This window comes from Solea senegalensis, linkage group LG4 (assembly GCF_019176455.1).
Source record: "Solea senegalensis isolate Sse05_10M linkage group LG4, IFAPA_SoseM_1, whole genome shotgun sequence".
Taxonomy (NCBI): Eukaryota; Metazoa; Chordata; class Actinopteri; order Pleuronectiformes; family Soleidae; genus Solea; species Solea senegalensis.
In genome coordinates, this window is record NC_058024.1 from 25861405 (window position 1) to 25877144 (window position 15740).

General features: G+C 41.1%; 1 protein-coding gene across 1 annotated transcript in view; it reads left to right on the forward strand.

Moving 5' to 3' along the window:
- LOC122768120 (guanine nucleotide-binding protein G(i) subunit alpha-2) overlaps positions 1-15740 on the forward strand; it is a 45921-nt gene that overhangs the window by 17775 nt on the left and 12406 nt on the right. The gene's annotated exons all lie outside the window — the stretch shown is intronic.

The window sequence follows — 15740 nt, forward strand, 5'->3', positions numbered from 1 at the left end:
CTGAACAATCAGTAAGCTTGTATTCATTGTCAAGAAAAACCTCGAAAACCGATGAGTCGATTATCAAAACACTGAAAATGTAGTTTGTGGTCGACCACACTGGCTAAACACCTGCACAATAACAAACATCACCGCTTTGATCATAAGCTGGGTAAATATGTCAATTTACCCTGACCTCATTCTGGACCAGATTCACTGGAGAGAAGATTTGTCTGTCAACCTGTGTGTCTCTCAGTGTCTCTGTCTCACTGTGTCTTTTACACTCCCCTCTTTCAGAGTCCAGGGCCGTCTCTCTGGTCAGCTGCAGAGAGACGAGCCTGAAAGGAAGTAGCACAAACAAAAGTGGACTTGCTGGTTCAGGGGCAACATGCGTGGACAAAGAACTCTCTGTGAGGGTGCTAGTGCTCCGTATTCTTGTGGAGTACTCGCTCAGTCACACACACACACACACACACACACACACACACACACACACACACACGTTTATTTTACCATCCCAGTGGGGACAACTTGTCTCCACTTACATTCGCCTCAACCATCACATCACAAATGCTTAACTTTAATCTTTAATCTTACCCGAACTGAACCTAAAGTCTGAACCCTAAAACTGAGTCTTACTCTTCAAAGAGCAGCCTGCACCCATGGCAACCGTCATTCTGTTTTTATAGGTGACGTTCAAATTAATGGGATGAAGTTTTTTCACTGGTGTGAAATCCCTGAACACTGAAGTCATTAATTCAGATTTTTAAGCCTGGTCCAAATATCAGATATATATCTGATATTTGGACATGGGACATGAGTAGGGCTGCAACAAATAATTGATTATTAATCAAATATAAAATCAAACCGCAACTAATTTTATAATCGATTAAACGATTTAAATGTTTATATATATGTATGTATATATGTGTGTGTGTGTGTGTGTGTATGTATGTGTTTATTTTCTGGTTTCTTTTAGAGCTGAAACAATTCCTAGATTAATCGAGTATTAATGGATTACAAAATGAATCCTCAATTATTTTGATAATAGATTAATCAGTTCTTTGTATGATTAAAACAAGATTTCTGATTGTTTCATATGCTCCATATGACAAAGAAATCATTCAAAACTGAATCCTTTTGGTTTGTGGACAAAACAAAACACTAGAGATCATCAAATCGTCATTTCCAGGTTTGGAAAACACTGATCAACATTTTCCTAGCATTTTCCCAACGGTTACTCGATGAATCAATTATGAGATGAATTGTGAATTGCCGCTCCGTAGGCATGAGTGACAACTGTCAAAACAAACTTAGAGAGCTTTGAGTTTCGAGCTTTGTCGCCATTACCCTGCACCTGCAGTGTGGCAAAGCCAAACAACAATGGAAGAGAGTGCTGTCCTCTAGAGAAAATCTCAAGTGGTCTCATGATGTTTTATAACCTTTTCTGTTGTTTAAATGATTCCCATTGATTACCTCAACTTTGCAGCTCCCAGAGTTCAAAGTTTGGACATGTCTCACAGTAACATTAGGTTTTCTGTAGTGTTTTGCATTGTTGCATTATTGAAGGTCCGTGCACAACACTTTGATTCTCTGAGGCCTTTCTTGCTCTTCTCTCTCTCTCTGTCTGTCTCTCTGTCTCTCTCTGTCTGTCTCTCTGTCTCTCTTTCACAACTCATTGGCAGGCCTGGTTGGAGAACACTGTGGTGCACTGTTAACACCATAAATCTCTTGCTCATGCTACAAAGGACCAGCATAAGATAAATACCAGATGGCAGACGATGCATATTACTCATGTGGAAGAAACATGCATATCTCATATGTAGTCATTACCTGCGTTCACCTTAAGTGAACTGTTGATAACGTCGGTGACTGCATTTATAGAACAGAAGGAAATTCATTAGTTGATGAAGAGATAGTGTACGACGTCTATAAATAGACAGAATGTAATGGAAAGGTATGACTGTTGACACAAGGACACAAAACTGGGGCTCGTCTCTTACTAGAGTTGAGTTTGTCTTTCAAGTTCATGAAAGTTCTGCTTTATGAAACAGATTGGGACACAAGTTAAATTTAACAAAGTGAGACATATTTTGGAAAGAGTTATCTTTAACTCAAATTATTTTCTTTTTTTTTCTCAAGTTAAACATTTTTAAAGAAAGCCACAAAGGAATTAAGGGGCATGAGCTAATTCTGTGTTTTCCTTGGTCATGGTAAAGTGCACTCAGTGTTTTGATTGTGTCTGGTGATGGCTGAAATTCATACTTCATCATTTTGATTAACCTTTGGCTGCTTTTTCCATTACTGTGTTTAAATGTACAGTATATACAGAGACTATAAGAATGTGCCTTATATCCTTTTTTCTTCTCAGCACAACCTTTAGGCAATCTGATATAAACACACCTGAATTACTAAAACAAACATTGTTTAGAGAACATTGTTTCTTCACCCCCCTTTTGCCTGGATGTTTTGTTACACTTGTTATTCACACATGCTCTCCTAAATGCATTTCACAGTTCACACTATTTCACAACTATTTCCACTCACCAGCGAGTGTGAAAAGGTCTAAATGTTGCGCGTTGTTCACAGTTCTTTTTTTTCATGCCCTACAGTACGACCTCAACACATCGGCATACATTTGACGATAAAAACCTCCCTGTGAAGAGGAACTAAACACAAAGTCGACGCTGCCTGTGTCGCATGAACTTTAAATACCTATGTAATACACTTTTATTGTTAAAGAAATAGCACAGTGTGAGTGAATTATGGACGCATGCAAGTGTCTGTTCCACATTTTAAACCGAGATAGTCACAAACACTTTGTCAAAGGGAAACGGGTGGAAACAAAGTGCGACTGTTTATCACCGAACACAGTTTGCAGTCGGATTGCTGGAGCAGAACAACTTGAGTCAGTCTGCAGAGTAGAGATTGTGCTATAAACTACACCCCATATAATGCCTTCTTTGCTTACTTGCACTGAATTGAACTAATATCCACGTGCGTGAGTGACTTTATGATAGCATGTTTATTATGCAGAGTGTGTAATAAAACAGAGCCTTTTTGCTCAGATGTGCAGAGGTGTGACTGCTCCATCCAGCTCTATATTCCGTCTTCGTACAGATTCTTTATACAGATTAATAAGAACAACCTGGGTCCTCATTTGACCCGTCTTCAAATCACATGGCGTCTCCACACCAGGGGAAACTGGACACATGACCGCGTGGCTTGTGAGATTCTTTGTAAATCTCAGTTTTTTCGATGTCGCCTCCCACATTACTGGCAGCGCTGTATTCAAATCCTTATCTGTGTGAAAGTTGAAAGCTGCAAATCCACAGTTACGACTTCAAAATGAAGCCTTTCATGAGTGAAAGGTGTCGGCAAAGCAAGTTTCAGCCTGTGTGCGCCGAGGAAAATGTTGAGAAACCTCCCATTTGCCCCCCCCCCTCCTCCTCTCATTTCCTGTGCCCTTGTTCATCTTGCGAGCTGAGGTCGCTATAGTGACACAGAGAAGAAATAAACTTCCTGTCTGTTTCCTGTGCTGAATAGAGGCCTATTTGGGCTCTTTTTTTCCCTCTTTACAACCTCCTCACACACATCTGATTACTGATCACACACATAGTTCACATTTTTCTCACATAGCTCTTCATAATTTCACACTTTTTCAGAACCTGCGTTTTAGCTTTTCGTCATCTAAGCTCGCTCATTTCAAAAAACGAAATGAATCTTTCAAGAGTGTACTAAAAGTGAGCAGAACTGAAGTGACATCATCTACCTAATAGCATCATGTGATAGAGCTGCAGGAATGTGAGTCGCTACATAAAATCTTGTACTCAGCTGGAGGAAGACCCTGTAGTGGCTCCTTCATTATTCATGGCTTCAAAATGAAAACATTTCCTCCTATTGGAACATTTTCAGATAGAATTTATTGCATTTTATTAAAATATCATTCCAACTTTACCACAAAATCTTATTTATCATGTGAGTATAGACGACATTATGATTATAAATGAAAGTTCAGCCTTGGTTCTTGGGCTTTGCCGATGCATAAATAGTATGGTGAGATGTATGATTCTTTTTTCTCATTAATTCAAAGTCACAGTGTGTCATTTAAATGTGATTTGAAACGTTGAGTGATAATAATGTTTGTGCTGGTATGTCAGGTGCATTGGTCTGCACACACACACACACACACACACACACACACACACACACACACACACACACACACACACACACACACACACACACACACACACACACACAGACACACACCTTTCATCTGCTGGCTTCAAGGCCAAGGCAGCCTCTGATTTTTTTAGTGCTGCGAGAAGGCCAGTCATCACAGGAAGCCTTGGCTGCCTCGTCTGCTCTTTGATCGATGGCCTTTTAGTTTGGAGTAATTATTCCAGGTCAGACTGTAACGCTGGTGACTTTTTGCACTGCCATGTCAACAAAAAAGTGCAAAAAAACCCTCATCATTTTAACCCTTTAAAACCACTTTAACCCCCTCAACAATGACCTCAAAGCCACGGATATAATAATAATAATAATAAAAATCTCAGCAATAGTTTCTTTGCACAAATTTGTGCCAGGAGACATTTAAAAATTCACTTCCTGTTGAGTTGAGGCCATTGTTACGGTTGACTTTTTTGTTTGTCTCAGTCTATAACATCTTCCCACCAAGTTTCGGGAAATTCTGCAATGTTGCCTCACCTGAGAGGGGGCGCTATAGAGCTCTGGAACAACTCACCAGTCTGGGAAAGGTCTGGGCACGACCTGACCTCCATGCCGAGTTTCAAGAGTTCTCATGCACGTTAACCCGCTCAATAATCATTTTTGAAGATGTGCTTGCCAACAGTACAAGGTTGTCTCTATAGATGGAAGAAAAAGAAAGAAAATAAAATTATTACAAAGTCTGAAAAGCTATTAAGCACCTGGACGGATGTTCAAAATGAAGACAAGGCCTCACTGCTGTCTGTCTGTCTGTCTGTCTGTCTGTCTGTTATATACTGTGTGTGCAGCGTAAGCACATGTAGACTCATTGAAGTACAATTTCACTCATACGAAGAACCATTTGCTCTTTAATGCTCATCATTGAAAAGTTCTCAGTCTCAAGGATTTCTGCATTATTTTTACTCGAGTTATATTCACAAAATATGTTGGATTTGCTAATGGTTTGGTCAGAATGCTTAAACGCTTCAATCAGTCACAATTAAACTCAGCTTTGATGTTCAGTGGTTCCTCTTGATGCTGTGTGAAAGGTAAATGTTCCACAAGATTAACATCATTATTTATCAGTTTCTCTCCTCTCCTCTTGTACTTTCTCATATAAGTGTTTTTATATATATATATATATATATATATATATATGTGTATAAATACACATCCATCCTTCTCCTTCCCGTTATGGCTTATATTCCAATGCCATAGTAATGCATATTTCATCGAGCCTTTTCCTTCTATCTCTGTGTCCTTATACATGCAAAAGTGTGTCTGAGTACAAAGGTTATGCAGCAGGGAGGCAGGTAATAGATGTATGTATTATGCATCAGCAGTGCATTTCCTAGTTGGCCATGCTGAAGCCTTCAGTGAGATTAGGACCAGCACTCACATTTTTGCAATAAAGTGCTGGTGTGAAGGACCAGTAAATCCATGCTGTGCAGTTTGTCAAAGCCAGCAAAAGAAGCGAAGCCTCCTTTTGTTTCACAGTTTGAAGTGAGGCTCCTCCTGTGAGAGTAGTGTAATTCTTTCATAAGTGATACAAAGCAGTTCAGTATGAAGCGGAGCAGATCATTATGGCACAGGGACAGTGTTTGGAATAAAAGAACGGCGTTATTTTTTCAGTAACGGGGTAATCTAACAGCTAAACAGAGAATCGATGAAGCAGCAGAGATGGTGAGTCAGGATTCCGATGTAAAGTTGGCATTTTCATGGTTTGTGGCGATAAAATCACTTCTTCAAGTTCATTGTTATCAAAGGCAAGAACGTATATGTAATGTGTACATTATGTCCTGGAGCAAAAACCACATCCGTTGTAAGCAATTCTAATTTAATGAAGCGTCTCACAATGGCACACACATCTAGAAACACTGATTATTGAGAGTTTGATTTATTTAATTAAGAATAAGACTACAGAGCTAAACACATCTTTTTGTTGTTTAAAAGTTTACATGTGTTGTCTCAGGTTGAGAGAGTTTGATTTAATTTGCTAGAGTTAAATGCACTTTATATGGTGTAACTGTTTACTTTTCTTGTGTATATGTGTATGTGCATATATATATATATATATATATATGTGTATTTGACATATTTTCTTTTTAACAGTAACGCAAATAGTTACTTTCCCTGGTAACGAGTTACTTTTATTATAGAGTAATTCAGTTACTAACTCAGTTACTTTTTGAAACAAGTAGTGAGTAACTACAACTAATTACTTTTTTAAGTAACGTTCCCAACACTGCACAGGGAGCTACGTCAATAGTCCAAGTTTCGGTGTCAGTGTATCAGATATTGCAATATTGTGTCACTGTCTCAAGAACTGCTGCAAACAAATCTCATATTCTTACTGAGTTCAAAGTTATTTTACAGCCAGGGGCGTCTCCCAACAGAGGGAGGAACAGGATTGAAATATGCCAGCTCTGGCAAGTTTGTGCAGCCATTAATACTCCTGTGATAACTGCCACGCAGGTGACTTTCTCTGACACACTCTTGCATGGCCTCTGCTTGTTTCTCCCCGATCACTTCAAATGACCAACAATACATCACATAACGCTGAGTGTCACTTCAGAGTTAACCGTTTGTTCTGTCGTTTGCCGTCAGCTGTTCTGACCATGCACAGAAGCTTTGGTGCAGAGAGAGAAAAAAGTGAGAAAATGCAGATAAAACAGTCAAATTAATTAAATCACAAATTTCACAATCATTTCCGCTAAGCCGACCAGAGCTGACGGGGCAAAGAAAATACTGTGTATGTACAAAAAGCATCTATAAGCAGGAGTGTGCGATAGATAAAGCTGTGTGCTTGTTGTACCCTTCCAAAGAAGAGAGTTGAACATCTGTCTGATTTGAATGAGTCTGTCCCTGGTCTGAACTTATGCTGCTGCTGTAGTTACTGTGTGACCGCGGGTGTAATCATATACTCTACTCTATGTATGGAATTGTCCTTCACGACCCTTGATGCTTGGCCTGGACTTGGTCTTAAGCTAGGATGGCAGCACTCTCAGAGGTCATGTAACACAATCCTAACCCTGACCTCACCAGATGTCTGCAAGATGTAAGCTTTGATTAAACGACACACGATGGAAGTCTGAGCGAGGACGCCGGGACTAAGAGACACAAGAACACATCGTCTTATTTTAGGCCCAAACTACAATTACTGCACTGTGTTAGAGAAGTGTATGAAGAACCAATTGGACCAAAGGCACCGATTTAATCTCCTAACAACTTTTTACACTTAATTCAGTCCCTGAATAGCAGCGTCTGTTGTGTGTTAATCACCACAGGAGTTGTTTGTAGAAGAGTGTTTGAAGGGCGTTGCCTGTTGGAAAATTGATGGCCATGCTTTGATTTGATTGTAGTAGCGTCGCGTCAGAGGAGGCCCGCTCCAGATGTTCCGCCACGTTACTGCAGATGTCACATTCTCGGAGGGTTGCAGATTTTTCTGCACCCTTCTGCTTGGCCTTCCTCCCTCATCCCTGCATTGACAATCAACAGCAATCATGAATCCGCTCCATCTGGTGGGCTGTGATTATTGCTCCTGGTGCTGTAGCTTTCCTGATATCTCACCGCTCTGTCAAAGGGTTTCACGACAACAACGCTGATAAAAATGAGGCACGGAGACACTTGGATCAAAGCTGTGAGAGAAAGTGTGGCAGTTGGTGTGTTTATATGCACAGTAGTCCCATTTTAGTCAGACTAAGACAATAATTAGTCATGTTTCCTGCATGTACATGTTTTTCTGTGACTTAAAGGTCAACAGGAAACTGATTCAATACTCATTAGCTTATTATAGAGAGATGGAGCGCTACCTTTGGAGGCGGAGTCAGACACACTCCACTGCATGTATACTCGGGCTCTGCAGGTTGTCCGATTGCCTGTCTTAGTTAGACTACGGCCTTAGCTTGATTAAACTGTGCATGTAAGTGTACGTAGTGTGGGAGAGCTCACGTACACTGTGTTTGTTTGTACTCGTTCACAAATTGAACGAACACGAACACAACTTAACGGCACTTTTCCATTACACAGTTTTAACGAGCTGAGCCGATAATAAAATGTGATGTCAACACACTGCTGGCCACTGATTGGTCAGAGAGTATCGTCACTGGAAGACGGCAGATTTGGGCAGATTTGCACAGCCATGCTATATTGACCTACATTATAGCATTGAAGTGGTACTAGTTGTACTAGTTGTGGTACGGTTGAGCCAAGTAATGCTAGTAAAGTGTATATGGAAAAGCTCCATAAGTGGACCATCTGTCCTGTCCAGTTGTCCAGTCATGTCTTTCAAAGCAAACTAACTGGTCCACTTTATTTGGGATGAGAGTAATAAGGTGCAAGGTTGGACGTCTGACGTCTGGTATGTAAATGGTTGTAATGATAATGGAATACTCACAATGTAGTGTGTCCGTTATAAAACCAGCTGTTCCCTTTGGTGTGTGAGGGGACAGATGTGCTGTCCCACCTGCCTGTCACAAAATCATCATCATCATCATCAGCAGATGCCTCAGTGTTATGACCATATCTCTTTCAGCATCCCTCTCTCTCTTTCTGCCTGTCATTCTTCTGCTGATGGAAGAATGTCTGTGTCGCATCCTTGACAATGTTTTGCCGATCCAACTTTGTTTCTTGCTTCTATGACAATGCTTTTAATCTATGGCCTTCAATATGCTCCAGACATTTGTCATTTCCTCTCCTCTTTTGATGTTCTCGTATACATTGTTAAGATGTACCGCCTCTAAATGTCAGGAGGTGTATTGACAGTTTGATTAATAAACTCAATCATGCTTCAGGCTCTATTGTTTCCATTTCTGTGTATGTGTGTGTATTCCATTTATTCCATCTATTACCTTTATGACTCCAGAATTGTCGAGGTTAATAGTTAATCAATAACAAACATGTTCAGAGCCTGTGAGAGGGTTTTTTTTCCGTACACAGTAAAACATGTTGGATTTCTTCATTCTCCCAAACTGCTCCTTCCAGCTCGTCGTCTTCTTCTTAGTGTCGGCTGTTTTCACCACAGAGGGAATCTGCACACTCATGCTGATTTGACCTCAAACATTTTGTGAGAAGAGCTTAAACTGTGATTTTTCTTCCGTCGAGGAGAGCGCTGACTTTAGGTCTTGTATCCCTCTCTGTATTGGCAGCAGTTGCGACTCTTTGCCCGGGGCGTGGTAACCATCTGTCCCTCCACTGCTGTCTTTCAAACAGACAGATATGTCGGCGTGTGATATACGCGTGTGCATGTGTTCTTGCATTCACTCGTGTACATGTTTTCATGCAAGCTGCTTCCACTTCCTCTCCGATTGGATCTGAGAGTAGGAAGTGGCGTGTGTGTGTGTGTGTGTGTGTGTGTGTGTGTGTGTGTGTGTGTGTGTGTGTGTGTGTGTGTGTGTGTGTGTGTGTGTGTGTGTGTGTGTGTGTGTGTGTGTGTGTGTGTGTGTGTGTCTCTGGTTTTGAGTCGGGGGTTTGGCATTTTAACACATAACTTGAGAACAGGCATCATTAGGCTGCTCATGGTTGTGTGTGTGTGTGTGTGTGTGTGTGTGTGTGTGTGTGTGTGTGTGTGTGTGTGTGTGTGGTTGACAAGAGTGGCGGTGGCGGCGGGAGTTTGAGAAGTGATAGAAACTGAAATTAATTAGATGATAGAATACAGCAAGTAAAGTCACTGGGACATGGAAATGTGATTAAGGCAGTTATGTTACGTAAGAGACGTGCGTGTCAGAAAGTTGAGTAAAGTAAAAGTGACTGGTCTCTCTGATCTCAGCATTTGGATTGTTTTTCATTTCTCCTTCCACCACGTCTCCGTCTTTTCCTCCCATTGTTTACTTCTCATTTCTCCCACGGCAGTTACTCATCTCGACACGAACACAATCTGCCTCATCACTCTCCCCCATGCATGTTTAGTAAAATGTACTGCGTATAATTGGGGATATTGAGAGAAATAATGAGTCCTGTTGTAATTTTTGTTATTTTTTTTGCTTGGCTGCTGCAAGTGAAACAAGACACTGTAAGAATTCTCGAATCATTTCCGACAGTGACGTGAGCCTTGTGCACTGTCACCACTGTTTATTTAGCGCTCTTAAGGAAGCAGACAAATCACTTGAAAGTGGACTTGACAGAATTAAGAAGCCTCAGTTTCTCTGAGTGGACATTGATTTGAAATCCTATGACAGCGCCAAGTATGCCAATACTTTTAACTTAAAAGCCGCTTCATATTTGATATTCACCGGGCGGCGTGTCACCAGTTGGGCCACATGTCTGCTGTGAAGTGGAAACAGGAGGGACCAGAGGGCCATTACTCTACAGATGTTTAGTAATTATCAAAGCCCGACTTGAGAGAAAATATTCTCAAGGTTTTTTGTTATCGTACCCACACTACACTGTTGTTGTATCGTCCGTGTCACCGTGTGAAGCTAAGCTTTGTTTGTCAGACTCACCAGGACAGAGGGGCGTCTCTATATCGTTTGGTTTTCAGTGTTTACACGTTTATCTCATCTCACAGGTCAACTTAAGTTCCCTCTCATCAGCAGTGAAATGTATTTTCTGCAGTCATCATGGTCGTGAGTCGTGGAGGCAGTTGTCAGGCTGACTGAAAGGAGGCACAGCACTGTCACTAACGTGCGTGAGCTATAGCGCTGATTGGAATGGTTCAGGTCTAAGCATCAACGGCGGCCCTGTGTTCTCGCCGAGCGAGGGCCCACACTGCTGCCTTTGTGTCTTGCTCCCGGTCCAACCAGGATGGGTCCAAACACATGCACATGTATCCACGGACAGAGTAAAGCCTTAAAACGACTGGAGGTGGACCTTCGTTGATGCTGTATGGAGGCAAAGCGAGAAGATAACACACTGATGGTTATAAGCTGTTGCTCCTCAGTCTCGACACAGGACAGTGGGAAGTATCCTTCACTATAATTTCATTATTGTATGTCTAGACTTACAGGACTTGTCACTTTCATCATGCTTCACTGGATAACAAAACTCTTGGCGGTCTAAAAAGCATGTCTGGAATTTTCGTGGAGGGGCTGGCGGGCACCCTTCTGCTCCTAATTTGGTTTTATCACTGGGAAAATATGGAAGTGGAGGCAGCTTCAGTCAGTTCTTCTCACAGATCATGTATCGTAACACAAGTTTACCAGAAATCAGCTGGTGTCACAACCTCAAGTTTCCAAATAAAGCGACACGGTGCTGATAGCAACTGAAAAACAATCCAAACACCAATGTCCACTGTGTGTGATGAAAAGTGTTCCAGGCAGAGCTCAGACGCTGCTGATTGACTGTTGTCCGTGTCTCTACTGCTGGACTTTCTCAAGTTGTTGCTGCACACCCAGGTTCTACCCAAGCACAGAAAACCAGCACCTGTTTGCAGAGTGATAACAGACATATTTCCCCAGGTATAACAGTGATAATTGTTTTTCATGTCAAGGGGCCTCTAACCAATAACTGTGCATCCCCAAACAAGGTTAGATACCCATTTAGAGCCACACTCATCTAAGTCCAAATGACACCCTGAGCACAACATCAGCGTGTTCCATGTTGTCTCTGAATACAGGCAAGAGTCATTTCCTTCATCCTCTTTCTAGCAGTTGAATTAATAAAAGCAGCAGGAACATGACTGCAACACAACAGCAGTCACTCCTTGTGTGTAATTAGCAGTGACTTCTTCTTTTTGCACCTGAGATTCTGGATATTATTATCCAGAATCTTGATATTGTCGCCGACTCGATGATTTAACGAAGCAGATGACAGATGTAATGTAAAACTACAGACTCCACAATGAATGACAGTAATGTGATTGGATGTAATTATTTACCTGCACCACTGATTAACTCAGCTGCTTGATGTTCCCATTGTGGTGATTAGTTTGGCCTAGTTAGAGCAGCTTCTGTCATATTTCACAGTAAGAGTTCATTTACTCACGATAGAAGCGTCTAATGTGAGCTAGCTAAGCAAAGTTAGCTTAGCTGACTGTTTTCCTGTGTTAACCTCAGCGGCCGCATGCTATTTATTGTGAGATTGACGAGTGTTAACCAGAAGTTATCGTGCTGTTGCTGTTGAGAACAAAGTCCCAGGCAGTCGATTTAGACCGTACGCTCTTCATGAGGTAAAGGTTTGGATGTGATGAGGATCTTCTCATTCAAAGGTCTCGTCTTGTTGTCTTGTCCAAAAACAAATGGAGCAAATATTCACATTTAAAGAGCTGAAAAATCAGAACACTTGCTTAAATTCCTTAAAAAAACACTCAATAAAATAGTTGATTCATTTGGTAATTGATTAATAATGGATTCATTGAGTACATAACACATAAATCAAGCAATAAGTCAAACAACTCAGCTTTGTTTCATCATAACAGTGAAGATTGTAGATAGCTTTCTGCCCCGGACTGTGGTCCTCGTCTTTTAACACAATTCCTTTTTAGTTATTTCATGTTACAGCTGATGATTGATTCAAATGTTATGTCCTCACAGTCAGACACAACATCCGTGTGTATAAGGAAGTGAGATCCATTAACAAATCCAGGACAGTCGTACTTGATGCTGTTCACCAGTGACTGGATCTCTTAGGACAGACCAGGTCTAGGTCTGTACAGGGTCCTATACTGATCTACATGTTGTGTTTGAGAGTAACTTATTTGTGTCTGACATATTGAAGCTAGCTAATCTTATTTAAATGGCTTTCTTTTTTTGCCCATGAGTCACAGAGAACCACAACTTTTGTACACATTGCCCAGTTGCTAGGTTAGTGTTTAGTATTTATTTTCCTTCATCTCCTGCTCTGCACAGACTGTACACACTCAAATGGTTTCAAAATACTGTCTGTCCTCGTTTTATTGTCTTCAGCTTCCATATCAGTCCAGAATGACAACTGCTGAAGACCACTTATGACTGTAGTGCACTGATCCACAAGGCCAGCACTGGTGTGTTACAGGAGAAGAACCCAGAGGTGTGAATATATTGATGCTTGAACTCCATTTGACTTCCTCACTTTTACAGTCCTGTCTATTCACTTTTGGTAATAAAACTTTTTTGAATCTTCTTATTTAAGTCCCTGTTCTTGTTGTACAGTCGTTGTACAGTCGTTGTACAGTTTAATGCCAGATGGCAAGTATGTCAAATTGAAGCAAAGGAACAGGCTGTTTTCCAGGCTGAAAATGACATGAACTACAGACAGATTCCACACTTTGGTGCTGGAGAGCTGAGAAAACAGCAGGGGGAGTATCTGTGTTGTACAGCAGTAATATTTGTTTATCAAACCAGAGGTAGCACCAAGATGTGTTTCAAACTTCACTGCTCATTTCTAACTGTTAGCAGCCTCAGGTCCACTGGACAAACTCCAAAGGCCATGTTTACAACGTTATCTATCTATCTCTTTCTCTCCCCCTTCTCTCTCTCTCTCTCTCTCTCACTCTCTCACTCTCTCACTCCCTCCCTCTCTCTCTCGTCTGCTCTGCTCTTGCCAGTTTTCCTGTGTGTGTGTGTGTGTGTGTGTGAGTGAACTCACAAGTATAGACAAACTGTTGCAGACACAGTCAGCGCTCCAGGGACCAATGTGACATTACTCTCTGAATGTATTGCTCTCCGCTTCATAATTAATGCTAAATTATTAACATCCTTTAATAAAGCTCAGAGGTTATTAAAGTTCAGTGTGTGTCCTAGGAGAAGACTGGTGGACCTTTGTCTTGAAACTAATGTTGTTGTTCTTACGTCAGCATTTGGCCTACATTTTCTGTCTGTATTTGTCCATTCACTCCAAATCTTATCAAATAAATTCAGTTTTCATTGGGATGCGATAAGCCAGGGAAAATGTTCCTTTATGGCCTTATGCTGCTGCTTAACAGTATGGCCCACAGACTGGACAGCAGATGGATGAGCACTTCATTACAGTATGATTTGCAAACGCTTTGGCGGAGTGAGCGCAGGCTTCAGAACATGCTGCAATATCACAATGTGTCTGACGGATATTCTCGGACTCACTGTAAGCCCTCGGAACGCTCGCAGTCCCCGGGGTCTTTCTGCCACATGATGTTGCACACCTGATGACACCCTCGGGCTCTCAAAACCCCTTAAAAAACCATCTTTATTTCAAGGCATTCAGCTTGATTAGCCAGTCTGAGCTCATTGACCATGGATGAGTAAGAGGCTGACAGCTGTCTTTGCAGACTATCTTTGCTCCCTCCTCCCCGGGGGCTTCACTGTGTGCATGTACGTGCAGCACGCTGTGTAGCAGGGTATTTTGAGGGTCATTGCAGAAAGACTTCACCCTGGGCGAGTGAAGAGTGAAGAGTGAAGAGTGCACTGACACCCCACGCAGGGTGTGTGTGTCTCTGTTTATGTAGTGTTTATGTACCACCGTCTCAGTCTGTGAGAATAAACAAGGAAAACAATACTTGTGGTAACGTTTACGTTCCGTTTCAGACGACTTTGACTTTGATTCTAATTGATACGCTTGATTGTTTTAACTGTGTTTTAAAGTGATCATACATGAGCAGTTCATACCGAGAACACATGACTGTGTTAAAACATACACTATATACAGAGGCTATAAGAATGTGTAATATAGAGTGTCTTATATCCTTTATTTCAGCACAACCTCTGCAATCTGATGAAAAAGAATGTTCATTTTCACCAAAAATGAGCAGAAAGTACTGTAAAATGTTCAAAGTCAGATTGAACTTGTGAAATTTGGAAACAGTTCAAAGAACAAAAAGAAAAGAAAAAGGCTCTAATTAAGTGACTTCTGCACAATTATTGCTACTTTATATCACGACTAAAAATGCAGTATAAAATGAATCATACGTTTGACTCAACAACAAATAAGAAGATGAAAAAAGCCTATAAACACACACCCCTCAGGATGTCCATATAAGGAGTTGTGTGTTATTCCCACGACAAATGTACCATGAGTGCACCTGCGGATGTGCAGATCCGCGCCGCGTAAGCACCGAGGGTTAAAACACGCTTAGACAGGGGAACCTTTTTCACTGCTGCACTATAAACATGCTCCAGGCTCAGCTTGAAGAAGCTACTGTGGTCGTCATAGCAGCAATGATCCATTTACTCCACCATTGTAGCAGAAAGCACAAACTGTATGAGAGACAGTTACGTTAACACACACACACACACACTCATGCATAGAAAACTTTTATTCTGTGAAACCGTTTAAATTCAGAAAAACACTGTAACGTTATGACCTGCGCAGCACTTTCATACAGTATAATTATTTATCAATCACTTTATTGGAACACATCCAGAACATATGGGAATTATGAGGGAAAAAACATGTTAAAGTTTAAATGATTTAGCATGAAAAAGTTCTATTACCATAGATTTATTCAAGACCTGTTTGTTGTATATGAGTTAAACTGATTGAATATCTGTTAAGATATGAAACCAGCTTTTGTTAAGAGTGTCTGAGATGTTTGATTATAACAGCGGTGCTTTAGTTTGATTTCAATTTACACTTGAACTGACAGACGACAGCTAAATAAGCAGGATTCACTGTGTGTGTGTGTGTGTGTGTGTGTGAGAGAGAAAGCAGAGATGAGGTAA